This window comes from Geospiza fortis, unplaced genomic scaffold, assembly GCF_000277835.1.
Source record: "Geospiza fortis unplaced genomic scaffold, GeoFor_1.0 scaffold40, whole genome shotgun sequence".
NCBI lineage: Eukaryota > Metazoa > Chordata > Aves > Passeriformes > Thraupidae > Geospiza > Geospiza fortis.
The window spans coordinates 14,449,590-14,464,083 of NW_005054297.1; the positions used below are offsets into that span (position 1 = coordinate 14,449,590).

The window sequence follows — 14,494 nt, forward strand, 5'->3', positions numbered from 1 at the left end:
CCTTGTGGAGCCATAGAGAGGCATGTTAGCCACTACCTCCATGGTTGCCAAAATTGGGTGGGGAGAGAAAGCAGCAAAATCCAAGTTTAGCCGCCTTGAGCTTTCTCTAATAGCACTCCAGAGAGGAAGTGCTCGTGGCTGCTCCCCTGCCTCTGCAAACCATGCATGGCACTGGGGAACTTCCCAGAGATTGTGACTATTTAAACCATTACCTTTTGCTTTTCACTCCTAAATGGCTGTTCTGCCATTCTCACTGCTGTAGCTGAATTGGGCATGTTCCACTTCAGGTGGATCCAGTGAAGGACAGAATAGGCCATGCTTATACCTTTGGTGATTGCTCTAAGTGGGAAAAGACCAGTTGAGCTGAAGTTGAATCCTCTTATGGGAAATAAGCTTATTACTACTGATAAAATTTTTGTTGAATACCATTTTATTATTTTTTAAAATCCATACACAAGAAGCTGGCAAAACTCCAGTATAAACAGCCCTGTGAAAATGGCCATGCCAAATACTTCTCTGAGACATTTGACATCTCTCTAATAATATTTTTTGTAATTGTTTCAGAAGGAAAGTGTGCAACATAACAACCTGCAAACAGTTCATACATAGTCATGCCTTCCATTGTTAACTGCTGGGGAACAGTTTCAGAGTGCTTCACATTATAAATTGTTACTTATTTACCATGCCAGCTGGTGACCAAGATAGCATGTGTGAAATGAATTTGCCGTTTCTATTACTGTTAGTTGAAATTTTCCAGTGAAACATTTTCTCAAATTAAAAGAAAAATTGCCCATCCATCAGGAAGGCAATGCTTTGTAGAAGAGTATTTATTCCGATAATTTGACAAAACATGGGTAAGTTTTTATGAGAAACATTTTCCAAATATGCATGAAGACAGCACTGTTGGTTTCTCTATATTTCCAAAATAGCTCCACCATGGGACTAGTCCCCACATGCCTCTGATCTGGTAAAATCCCTGTTGTGGAACAGAGGAAAGTGATTTTGGGAAATCCATTTCTTGTCAAAGGTCAGCTCCTGGCTCCATAGCAATAGCGTTCTGCCACGTGTCTGTAGCTGCAGTTAAAAAACTTCCAAATTCCTACTGAATCAGCAACCAGGACCTTGCAGTTCTGGCTTCCAAGCTTCCTCACATAAAAACATGATATGCAAAATTAGTAATGATATATACATATTAGAGAAAATCAAGTTTTTCTTGAGAATGCACTGTAATTTCCAACTTCTAAAAGCAGATCTGTTTAGAAAAACTTTTTTACTTTTTCACTTTTTCATCCATGAATAAAAAGTTATTGCCTCAGCTTTATGGTATTTATTTTTTCCTAAAGTAGTTAAAAGTCATTAAAATTGATGCTTGATGTTTGAGTCACTTCAGCCCTGGCTAAGAAATAATGCTCAAAACCAACTTGGTTTTGTTTTGTTTCAGTTTGTTCTGTGTTGCTTAGTAGACTTCTGGGGCTTCAGTGAGATAGTTGCAGCAGAGAGATTTTTAAATGGAAAAATGCTCAGCATCACTGCAGTTAAACAAACACTAACCCTTGTTTGTGCAACACAGTGGTGGGCAGAAGTTGGCTTTGAATAATTTTTAGTTATGAGTGGCCACAAAGCTGCATTTGCAGCTTGGTCTCAAAAGTTAATTTGAGCTGAACAAAGCTAGACTGCTACCACTATCTCTAGCATTACTGTGCAACACTGCAGTGTGAATTTTCTAAGGGATCTTAATTCCCTTTGAGAAAATTTGAGCTATCAATTCGCAGTACTTTTGAAAGAAACCAGCCCAATAGCATGTTACTTAGTTACATGGTAATTATGTATGCACTAGTATGAGAAACAATGACCACACGTAGGATAAATAGTTAACTACATGTTAGAAAGATAAAGATCTCATTAAAAATAAAAAGGGAGGCAAAACATAATAGGATCTAAAATACTTAGGTAAAGACAGAGAGAGAGTTTATCAGCTTGATCCAATAAGGGACTTAAATACCTAAGGCAAGGTTTATGGAGAAATTACGTTCCTAAGTCAAAAAATGAGATCATAGCTCATGCAGCTTCTGCCTAACCGAGAAGTGCCTAAAATCACCAGGCTCTTCCTTGATTGTAATTTGTATCCTTGGAGTGTCTCAGATTTTACTTTTGTGCGCAGTCAGTGTGCAGCAGCTGGAGCAGTTTAGGCACTTACTTCACATTCAGCCATTTGCAGTCCTCAGCTGAAAAGTTCAAGGATGCTCTTCTGTCGGTGTACACAGGTCACACCAGGCACAGTCACATTCTGAAATTCTTAGTTTGTTGTAGTTGCTTGCTTTTAGCATGAGAGACGGGAGAGGTGGAATAACCGTTTATTTAACAATCTCTCTGTTAGATTATTGATATAAGGATAATTCTTGCACATCATTTCTGTTCCTACAGACAGCAGAATTCTTTGCTTCATTGTGGCATGACTTTTAACAGGAACAGGGCAGGATAATTTTTGTTTTCAGTAGCCCTGTCTCTTGCTGGGTAGGATCACTTTTCTGCTCTGTGTCGATTTGCATCTTTTGTGTTCATTGGGGAAACACAATGGGTTGCTGTATAGGAGGTGCTTGTTTTCTCATTTCCTTCTGTTATCCTGGCTGTGATTTAACAGAATACTGCAAGCCCTGCTCCTCATTTTTTTTTTTTAACAGAATGGTAATTGGATCCTACAGTTAGGAGGACTCTAAGCTGTGAATTTTAAGCACGCTGTTATCTGTGTTGTGGCCTGAATTAAGTTTCTAAGGAATTGCAATAATGCTGCTGCATTTCTGGGGTTTGGTAAGTCTGGTAATTTTACTTTGAAACTGTGTAACTGACTATCCTGGAAACACTAATAAGTGGAGTCTCTCATTTCCCTGTTCCCCAGTTCATCATATTTTTTCTTTTCCCATATGGGATAATATGTGGTTGTAGATTCTAAAGTATAGCTGAATGCTTCTACATGTGCAAGGCAACAAACTTAAAAATGTGATCAAGAAGGACTTATTTTAAATGATTCCAGCTTTAAAAAGTAACTTAGCTCCAGATATGACATGAATCATATTTGTCTTTTCTTCAGGAAGAGAAACCTTGGGCTGATCAGACTCTTTCCTTCAGCCATTGTTGCTGGTAGGAGAGGTACATATAATCTACAGATTTATAAAATAGCTAAATATTCACTGGAAAATGTGCTCCTATTAATATAAATTATAATTGTTCAAAGAGCGATGCACTTACAGTGTGAAGTACTAAATTTAAAGAGATAAAGTGCAGGAGCTCTTAGTGCAGAACTGTAACTGAAAAATGAGCAGAAACTGAAATAATAGCAAAGGAAGTACTGAAAAGGCTTCAATTAAAGAAGGCTTTTTTTTTTTTAATTAAACTTCCTCATTAAGGAAGTGTGCAAAAAGCAAATAAGTCAGCATTTTTAATGTTTATCAGTATGTTTTCCTTCAGCTGAAAGTTGTTGGCTAACGGTCACAAATTTTTTCTGAATTTTTGTGTATTCACTCTACAGAAAAAGTACAGGCTGATTGTTTAAAAATAATGTATAGCAAAAGAAAAGGCAATGATTTTGGACATGTCTTCTATATTCTAACTTGGTATTTAAAGAACAATTTATGTTGGTATCTGTTTATATATTCTCTAATATTTTCTAATATTTCCCGATAAAATATATATATTCTCTAATATAAAGATGAATGTTTTGCATCTCTTTATGATCGTCCTCTGAGATAAATAATATTGAGATACATTTGGTGCTGAATATAGTTTGCCAAGTGGGAGCTGTCTCTTTGAATTTTTAATAATTATTGCTCTTCATTCTTATACAAGTAAAAAAGGGGGAAAGTACAGTTATTGCATCATATTTGCATTAAGGTATGCCTGTATTGTAAAATCAAATCTTCAACCAAAGTAGAAGGAAGGAAAAAAGCTTATTATGCTTTTATGCTCTAGCCTTTTGGAAAAAACCTTTCATTTCTGGGTGGTCAATAATAAATGCACAATTTCATTCAGAGTTTCAGTCAATTAAAATACATTTTAAGAAATGCATGTAGAAATCAGAAAATACTTGGCAGCCTACTTGTAGTGGTATCTGGAGGGAAAAGCCCTTCATCTGTTAATACTGAATTGGACTGCTGCTAGTATTAGATAAATTGCTGAGTCTAAATAAATCTAGATAATGATAAAATAGTTAGCAATCTTTTAAAATTCTGAAGGAGTTGTTAAAGTTACAAAATTTGTGTTTACTTATTCTTCTTAGTTTAGCTCTTTGGGATCAGAGGAGCAATTGCTCCTTGTGTTGTAGATATTTCTCATTCATAGAGTTCCATAGAGTTTTTGCATGTATATCCACTTTTTCCTTGTATGATTGGTGTCCTTCCTTCGGAGGTTTTAGAGCACTGGGCAAATATTTTGTATCAAAGAGAATAGGAAATACATGATTTTTCTTCACAACACTGTGACTAGTGCTCTCTACTAAATATAGTGTTATGTAAAGAACATGAGCTGAGGAAAAAGCATTTACTTTTATCACAGTGGCAGAAGACATATAATTAAATGACTTTATTGGCAATAGTTTATCTTTTAGCAGCAAAATGGATGTTACTGCTTATTCTGACTATTCAATATTCTTTTTCTACTTTGGTTTGTACCTACTACTGTAACCCATGTCCTGTTTGCTTCCTGAACATCAGCAGCATCACCCAGCAGCATGTTGTATGCTGTAGGCTGAGATATCACAGCCACATCTTTTCAGACATCTTCTCTCCTACAGAGGTGCCACCTTTATTTTACTCCTGCCAGAGACACCAGATAAGAGGGTTCAATTGGGAGACCATTACTCTCCATTAGTAATGTTTTTCAGTGGAGCATGGAATCATACAGGAGAGAAGTGAGCATTCAGATTCTTCATTTCAGCATGATTGTGTAAAGAACACTGTGTTTCAGTCTTTCTCCCACCTATATGTCTCTTTCACCATGTTTATAGAAGAAAATAATTGAGTATCTGATCTTTGGCTGTTGTCCACAAATGCTCTATCTAGAGACAAAAGAAGAATTAATTTAATTTTTTTTCCATTCCTGAAAATGCAATGCAACTTTTTTTTTTTAAACTGAAATGTTGACCATAATTTATCCATACAGTTGTAACAAGTTTCAGCCATACTGAGTCTAGGCTGACCACAGTTATTCACAGGAGGTTCTGTGGTAAGTAGCCCATCCCAAAAGCATTCTGTGTGATGTGTTCTGTCCTTATCATACTATATATAACCATTACATTTTAGGGATCTTTTTTAATGATTTGCATCCCTCAATTTCTGATTGTCCAGGAAAGGTTTCACAAGGGCTGAAAGACTGTGATAAGCCCATGCATATGAGAGTATTTTTAAAATCACGTATTTTATTTATCTTCATATTTCTACTTCTAGTCAAAAAAAATTACAATTTTTTTCTGTGAACAGCTTATCCTGCTGTTTTTCATGGGTTTGCTGATGTGCTGGATGTGTTTTACATTTGTGTTTGGCTGTGCTGGTATTGGTAGATCACCTGAGAGCCTGGCTTCACTCCCAGTTCGTGCTTGCCCTTCACTGGAGAGCTGCAAACCTGATGAGCTGTTGCCATCATTTTTCTTTGTGACATGCTGTAATAGAGCCTTCTTGTTAGAAAGTACTTGGTTTGTGTCCTGGGGCTCTCAGCTTGGAGATTTGATGTATGGCTCACTCTGTCAAGTTTCATGGTTCCTGTAATATTTCATCCTCCTGCCGGTACTGATTTAACACCTAAATTTCTGGCCATAAAATTAAGCCAAAAGTTAACTATGTAGACTAGATGTAAATATTTATTATTAATTGTAGAAATAGAAGCTGCAACGTGTTTTTCTTTGTTGTTTTTAAACATTGGAATGGACTGCTGAGGGAGGCAATGAAATCACCATCTGTGGAAGTGTTCAACAAATGACTGGATGGGGCACTAAGTGCCATGATATAGTTGACAAGGTGGTGATTAGCTAAAGAGGTTGGACTTGATGATTTCAGAGATCTTTTCCAACTTGCATGATTCTGTGATTCATTAAAAATATATTCTCAGAGGTTTTTTTTTCTTGGTACCAGGATCACCTTAATAAAAATGGTTAGCGGAAAACTGGTGTTTACAGGACTAATTCTTGGGGGTAACAGTCTCTCAGAATTTTTTAGTTCTGCAACACCATTAACAAAATGAGTAGTTAGGTCAGTAATTGATTTCAGGCTTAAAAGCAGGTTACAATGATTGTAGGGCTGAGTCATATCTTAGACATAGTAGCTAAGTAAACTGTTCTGGTAAAGTAAACAATAATACATCAGAACGAAAGGTTTCTGAATAAGCTACTTGCTGATAAATTACAGCATAGCAGAGCTTGCCTGTCAAGAATGAGAAGCAAAGAAGGCGTCAGCCTATAGTCTTTTTTTATCCAGAAGTTTTTCTCATTGTAAAAAATACATTTCTTAAATACATTGTAAGAAAAATACCAGGTATTTGTAGAGGGAAGTTTAATAAGTAATTATTGGGGAGGAAGAAGCAAAACTGAAGGTATATTTTACAGAGACATCCTACATGTATATTTACATAATGGGACTGAGTATATTTATACTAATGGGACTGAGATGTCCCTCTTTTCCTTGAAATCACCTCTTTGCCAGTGGTGTAAAGTTGGCAAGTCATGGATGTTGCTGCTTTCCTACTTTCTGGTGTCACTTAAAGAAAAGTATAGGTTGTGTTCAGATTGTACCATAGCTCAGATTTCCCTGTGTCCGCAACCTTTTTGGGAGCACAGTGTTAACAGTAAGCAACCTCTGATCCTTCCTCTCCTGGCCCAACCAGAAGCATGTGAGAGATAATATGCATCAGTAAATTTGAAACAAGTCTTCAGTCTTGGCTTCTTTTTGCAACGATGACCTCCTTTCTGTAGATCTCAATAGAAAGATGTAATGCCTTTATCAGTTCTTACTGCAAATAACAGTTTCTCCATGGAATGGCTATATTAAGAAATCACACTTTGAAATGACAATTTTATGGTGATTTGTGTGAGAAATAACAATGCCTATAGTTGGATAGATTGTTGTTTTGAAGTAAGGACTTGTACAACATTGTTGTTTTAGAACTTTGAGTTACTTGATTTTTTTTAATTTTAGTTTTGAGAATACTGGATTATACCTTCTCTTCCACTATTGCTTGTACTGCATGTCTTATTCCTACAATTCTCATATTATTATTCTATTGAAATAAAATATATACACGAAAATATATATATGTACCTGTGAACAAAATATTTACATATTAAATATCTAAATATTGTGTTTCCATTAGCTTCTTTAAGCATTATCCGGGGAAAAAAAGTTTTAAATGAAGAGAGTATTTAGTGCTTTAAATCTTAAAAAAAAAAAAAAATACTACTTTTGCTCCTGTTTGGACTTCTGTTGTAAAACTGGTGCAGTGTGCTTTTCTGCATTCCAGAAATTTCCTGCGAGTCAACAGCTTGATTAATTGATTCATAATTTGTATTGTGTACCAGAAGGGTTGTTCAATTAAAAACTGCTTGCTGCACTTTTAGATCAGGGGGAGGACATGCAGGTGGAGTCACTGGTGTCAAGTGGGAGCTGCTGGTTGGGTTTGCCCTGCAGCCAAGGGCATGTGCTGCCCAACGCAGGCTTGAAGGCCAGGCTGGACATGCAGCACGGGGCTGGGGAGCTGCTCTGCTTCCCTGCTCTGGGGATCACTGCTTCTTGGTGTACACTGATCTTCTGGTCAGGATCACCACTACATATTAGAGGTTATAGAAAAGGAAAGGATTTTCTGAACTTTTATAAAGTGTGTGAGCTTCCCTCCAGAGCCACCAGTGTTAGTGCCATTAGTATTACCTGTGCTTGACTCTATGCCTGCTTTCAATGCTTTGAGAAGAGCACATCTCCTCTGCTGTTTCTCCTGCAGTGGAGATAGCATCTTGTAGTTCCACTGCTTGGCTCCTGGAGTTAGGATCAGGCCTTAGCAAAAAAAGTCTTTGAAGATGCTCAAGGGCAATTAAAAATTGTGAAGCAAAATCATTATGATTATTAAAAATTCCACTGTTATCATGGAAGGTGTTAGTGCTGAATGAGATTAAGAAGTTCTTTTTCTAAGGCAGCATCGGATTTCTGTTTTTCTTTCATTGCAGATAGAACAAAAGGTATTTTTTTTAGTTTTTGCTCACTCAGTCAAGTTGCAGACAAACAAATACACATCTTAGATTATTAAAAATTTGGAATTAATTCTATTTCTTTAGGAACAACGGACATAATATGCTTTATTTCATGTAAATTCAACTCTCAGTGTTTTCTGTTTTAGAATGATACCATCTGGGAATTTTAGAAGGGTTTGCTGTGCCTGTTGTGCTTTACAAGCTCAAATCTCTGGCCAGAACATGTTTCTCATGATGAAGAAGAAGATTCACATATCTCCAGGCAGATGTTTTCCTGCAGGCCCTTAGAAGAAAGGCATTTTAAATTCCTGCTTGACTTGGTAAATGTGCTGAGTGGGAGATATATTTATTCAGTGTTTAATAAACTAGTTGGGAACAATGTTTCAGATGAGATAGAGAAAAAAATTGTAGTTTGAAATTATGTTTAGTTTTCCCACTAGAAAATTGGCAGTTAACAACTACATTATTTGTCAAAAAATCTTTCAAGCAAGAAACTAAAGTCAGCTCTATTTGCACAAAACTAATGGTCTAACATTGTAAACAATTTTTAATAATTTCTGTCATGCATAATACATCCCAGAAGCAACATACATTTGAATGCAAAACAAATGTACTTTTAGGAATGTGAAAATAAACAAAAACAGAGATTTCTGCCAACCTTTCAAGTGATTATTTAGTATGAAAAGTTTGAACATAAAGCTTTAAGAACTGCATTTTGCATTGAAGTTTTCAGTGGAACAGTACAGTTATTGAACACAGCAAAAAGAGTAAAGAATTTTTTAGTTAGAAGGAGCGACATTATTTTTTAAACTGTTTTCATTCTATTATGCATAACTGTTTCAATTAAGTAGGAATTTTACTAAATAACTGCACCTTTATATTTACTTTATTTGAGTTTGTCATTAGATTTTGAATTTCATCAGTCAGGACAGTTCCCATTCTTGATCTGCATAATCCTCACGGGAGGCATCTGAGCTCTGGGTCCCCAAAGCTTTGATGATATTAGAGATGGTGGATGTTTCAGGTGTGGGGCAGGAATATGGACTCACTTAGGCTCACTCAGAGAAGTATTCCTGCCTGTGTACATGCTTTTAGGCAACCTACTCCTTTCCTGACATAGTCTGGCTCTTGTCATAGTCAGTGCTGGTAGCTCTGTGAGCAGCTGCAGGGCCAGCTTCAGACTGAGCTCTGGTGGTAAGACCCCCCCAAGAAGAGGCCATGAACTGGAACCAGCCTTTGCACAGCCAAGGGCACAGGGACCTGTGGTGCCAGCCAGGGGACTGGACACTCAGACATGGTAGGAGCTCAGGATCTCCAGATCTTCCTATGAGGGTATAAAACCCCAGGTTTTTCTTTGAAGCCCCTTCTTGGCAACACTGGCTCGAGCTGTTATTCTGTTGTTGCACCATGATTAAAATATTTGAGGGATCCAGACGTCTGAGACTCTGCTATGGGAAACCTGGAGTTGAGCCAAGAGGGAAACCTGGTGTGACTGTGTGAGAGTGACATGTGTGGCTGCAAAGGGACCTCAGTGTGAGCTTGGGTGGTGTGAGAGTAACTGGCAGAGTGGCTTCTGAATGGTCAGACAGGAAAGTTTCCTTAACACATCCTTTGGTGGCCTCCAGTTGTGTTGAGTCAGAGCAGAACAGGTCAGGGTGCAATAAAGTCCATGTGCAGGGTTTTGTGCCTTTCGCTCTTGTCATAACCAGTGTATCTGCACGAGTGCTAGGGCAGTAAATGCCTGGCATAGCCTCAAATGACCAGTTCATTTTGTGATAGAAAAAATTTCACAGAGGTCTGTCCTTAGATGTAGACAAGGGAAGCAGATGCCAGTGGCTGCTTGGAGCAGTCACTTTCTGTTCTGTCTGTGCCAGAGCTGCAACACAGTGTGTGATACCTTCTTTTTGCTGCTTTGCTGATGTTGAGGGAGGAAAGTGTTGGAAATCACAGAGCGACTCTTTCTAGCCATTGATTTCATGCTCTCCTCCTTTTCCTCCTACTTTATGTATCGTGCAGCCACAGAAGTAATACTTGTTCTCTGAGAATTTTCTCTGACTTTCTAGGCACAGCTTATTTCATCACCCACCCTCTACCCCTTTTGTATGACAAGCCCTTTCTGGTTTCTGGAACCTCAGACAGTATAAAAGTGTTATGAGAGATGTTTTTAGGGAAAAAAGCGCTCGCAGGAGTAATAGTAGGAAGTGCTTGTGTAGGAGTATGGTGGGAATTTAAATTTGCTTTGACAAATTAGTTGTTGACAGTGAATGATGTTTTGAGTGACCTTTTGTACGCAGAAGTGGAGTTGTGCTGGTGGTTTTGCAATGGTGGACATTTCCAAATATTCTACCAATATATGCACAAATTCAAGGTGACACCACTGCCAAGGATTAACAGAACAAGAGGCAATGAGCACAAACTGAGATAAAAAATAGGAATAATATTTTTAACCATGGTGGTGGTCAAGCTCTGGAACAGATTGCCCAGAGAGCTTGTGGAGTCTTCATCCTTGGAAATACTAAAAACCTGAGTAGATTAAGCCTGAAGAACTTGTTCTAGTTCAGTCTCCTTTGATCAGAAGGTGGACCAAAGATCTCCAGCAGTAAAATCTCAACCTGTCTGTTATTCTCTTGTAAGAAAAGCGTGCAATAATCCTTTTTAAAGTGAAGGTAATTACCTGAAGTATTGTTCTGACTTCCCGCATTTTATGGTTCACACACTTCTAAATATATTCTGTTGTCACTTTAGAACCTTTAATTATTACACAGGATGTAAGTGTAAATTACATATGCAAAAAACCCAGACACCAAAATAATTGTTAATGAATAGCTCCAGTTTTATAGTCACTAGTCAGAAACATTTTAAACAATAAAGACACAGATCTTTCTTTCTTTGAAGTCTGCAGTCAAAACTTCCATTGGCTTAATGGGATAAGAAACTTTATTCATCACATTTTATATCTAACAGAAAATATACACTAAAGCAAAATGAATAGGTTAGTTATATATTTAAACAGTCTATAAAACCAAAACCTCTGGTAATAGGAAGTTCAGGCTACATCTGCCTCCAACCATCAAGCAGCTATCTCTGGTCTGCTCTTTGCACAGTGCACTAACTCCTGGCTGCCCACCGTGTGTGTGTTACTTGCTGTCATCATGCTCTGGCTGCTTGGCAGAAGGGAAGAGCTAGGAAGTTGCATTATTCTGTAGGAAGGCTTTTAGATGGGTAGAAGCAGCTTGGGGGTGCACAGTTGAGGAATGGGCCCTTATATGTGACAAGACACACTTTGTACTTCGCTGTACAAAGAAATCTCTTGATATCTCATGTTTGAAAGTGGAAAATATTATTGTCCTATTTGATAAATGAAAATGTTTGTCTGCAAAGCAAGCATATAAAGAATAGAATAAACATATTTTCTCACTAAAGGGATAGTTGCAGGAAAAGAGGATTAAAATTCTTGGAAAATCAGTGAGGCAGCTACAGTGTCAGGTGATTATATGGCCTTATGTAAGTACAGTGGTTGGTGTCTAGCCAAGTATTTCTAAAACTTATAGGGTAACTTCTGTTCACATTTCGGCAAGCATAAATCTGAAAGCAGTTCAAAACTCAGCAGTATTTGCTCCTATTTTAGAGCTTCTTTTAAAAAAGAAAATAAAAACGTGTATTTTTTTTTTACTACAGGGAATTCTTAAAGGGGATAGTGTGGTTAAAACAGGGACTTCCAAGAATTGAATTTTATTCCTACCTTTCTTGTAGATCCCCTGTATTGTAATGGGCAAGCGATTTTTTAGCTTGATTTTTGGCATAACCAAAAATCAAATGTATTTATGTATATGACACTGAAAAAATATAGTGTGTGTTGGTGGGTGTGACTGGTAGGTGTATTATCTAGTTGTTGTATGGCAGTGTATTAAAATAATTTTGTTACTGTTTTTGTTTCATGAAAAAAAAAGTCCTAATTGAAACGAACTGGGAGAAAAAAGTGGAGTTTTTTAAAAGAAATTTTACTCCCATTTAGTCTAGTAGTGCATGTGATAATAACCTGCTTCTGAAGGCAAGCTATCTTAAATGAGTAATTTATTTGTATGGTTTGGTAGGATTTTTTAGCATGTAATAATCTTTCAAAGTCTGTCCTCAAGATAGCATTCAGAATGCAAACTGTTTACCATAATCTTATTTTGCTTGCACATACACTCTTTTTTTATATCATTATTAGTTTTTGTACAGTTTATATCATATCAGTTTTCCACTTCAGGTTTGATTTATCTTTAGACTTGTTGAGAGGTATAATACCATTGAATGATTCTGTCAGATGCAGGCAAATCTTCAGGTATTTAAAAGGAGAAAAGGAAGACTTTACACTGGCATTGCTTGAAGGGCTGAAGATGGCTGGCTAAATCTGGTGTGTACTAATTAGGTAGAATTTGTCAGTCTGTCAGTCAGTCTTACAGATTTTCTTGATCACATACTGAACATAGACAAAGCAAGAGAGTAGATATAGTGAATTCAAGAAATATCTTCAGAATTATGCTTCTTTTCAAAGAGATTTATGAACTGATGTTCCAGCAGAAGCATAAAATGTTTCCATATGACAACAGGATGAAAGATGTCAGAGACATCTCAGAAAAGGAAGTTAGAATAGACAAGAATGCATTTAGAAATGTATTAGCTTTTACTGAAAGTGTGAATTTGGACATCAGAGAACTCCTGTAATGCCTGCCAGGCTGTGTTCTCTGTCCCCACAGGGCTTTTAGCACTAGAGTTGCCCACCAGGCAGCATCAGATGAATCATCACAAAAACCAAACAAGACAACTTTACTTGAGAGAGAGAGAATATAGAATATGAACAATCCAACTGCCATCTGTATGTTTTCCTGATGAATGGCATTATCACATATTTTTGTGCCAAATGAGTAAACTGTTTTCACCACACAAATACTGTCTATTCCAGCACATATTACATGCAAACTACCAGCACAAATTTCAGGGAGGTGTTTGCAATGTGAATTCACTCTGCCAATTGGAATCCTATCCAACAAGTTCTGGTTAGAAAAGTAATGCCAAAAGAAGTGTGGATTTGTGATGAGTGTTAGGTCATGAAAAATCCACAGCTTTCCAGGGGCTTATAAAATGCATCTGAGTCCATTGCTGTCACATTACTTACTAATATACTTACAACCAGCTGACTCAGTTACAGAGAGAGCTACATGCTGAAAATGTATATGAAAGAAAAGCATCATGGCAAATTGGAGACTTGTATGCAGGAGCATTTCAGTGAACTAGAAGAGAATAAAAAGACAAACTAAGATGTAGTATTCTCTAGTGTTTCACAGGAACCTTCCAGCACATCCAACCTGGTTTCAGATAGGAAAGTAACATTTTTGGTTTACTGTCTGTTTAAATAATATGAATATGTATTCTATGCTTGTAGAAAGAACTCTTTTTAATCATTACCTAACCTTTAAAAAACAAACATTTTTTTTTCCAATTGAAATAGTTATCATAGCTAAACTATCCCTCAAAAAAGGTTTTCATATTAAGAAAACCTAGATATCTAAATTCTCAAAAAGCATTTGCTAGCTTAAATGTAGAGACTCTTAAGATCTTAAGTTTTGGCTCATTGAGTGGTGTTTCTTTGTGCAATCTGTCTTACATACAATAAAGCCTACTCACAGATTTCTCAAAGCCTCTGTGCAAATCCACAATTTCTGGCAGCTCATGTTTATTCAACGATAATGTGCTTTCAGTGGAATAATGTCAGTGGTGGACCAATGGCTGCCTGAGCAAAGCTCTGTAGAAAGAGAAAAGCAATAAAAAAACTTCAACCTTTCATATTGATTAGAGAAAACGAATTTACAGTGACAGAATAGAAATACAATCAGAATTCACATGGTAAGATGAGTATTTAAGGGCAACAGTGTGACATGTTTGACAGTTGTCCTTCCTGGTCGTGGTGCTATTTGGTATTTCTCATACAGCACTGTTTAGTACTAAATGTTTTTAAACCTAGAGGATATCAAATGGTCTTAGCACTGGTAAGGGCAACATTGAAGAATGTTGCCATTACAGAGCAATAACAGTAAGATTTACCGTGAAGAATATTTACACAGTTTTGAGGAGTAGTGCAAAAGAACTTTCAGGAATTGTGCTTGTGACAATGACCTCAATCTTTGAAGATCCATCTAGGATTGGATTATACTTGTAAACAGTACACATTTCAAGCTGTTGACAAGTTAAACTTCTTTTTATTTTTCCTTTAAGATGTGTGTTTATCTT

The 14,494-nt window shown here is 36.9% G+C and overlaps 1 protein-coding gene across 1 annotated transcript in view; it reads left to right on the forward strand.

The window, feature by feature from the left end:
• Positions 1 to 2,785: 2,785 nt before the first annotated feature.
• The window catches only part of TRMT9B (tRNA methyltransferase 9B (putative)), a 98,884-nt gene continuing 87,175 nt past the window's right edge, over positions 2,786 to 14,494 (forward strand). Inside the window, exon 1 of the mRNA XM_031055521.1 lies at positions 2,786 to 2,808. The gene's annotated coding sequence lies outside the window, so the exon portion shown is untranslated. The remainder of the gene's footprint in view (positions 2,809 to 14,494) is intronic.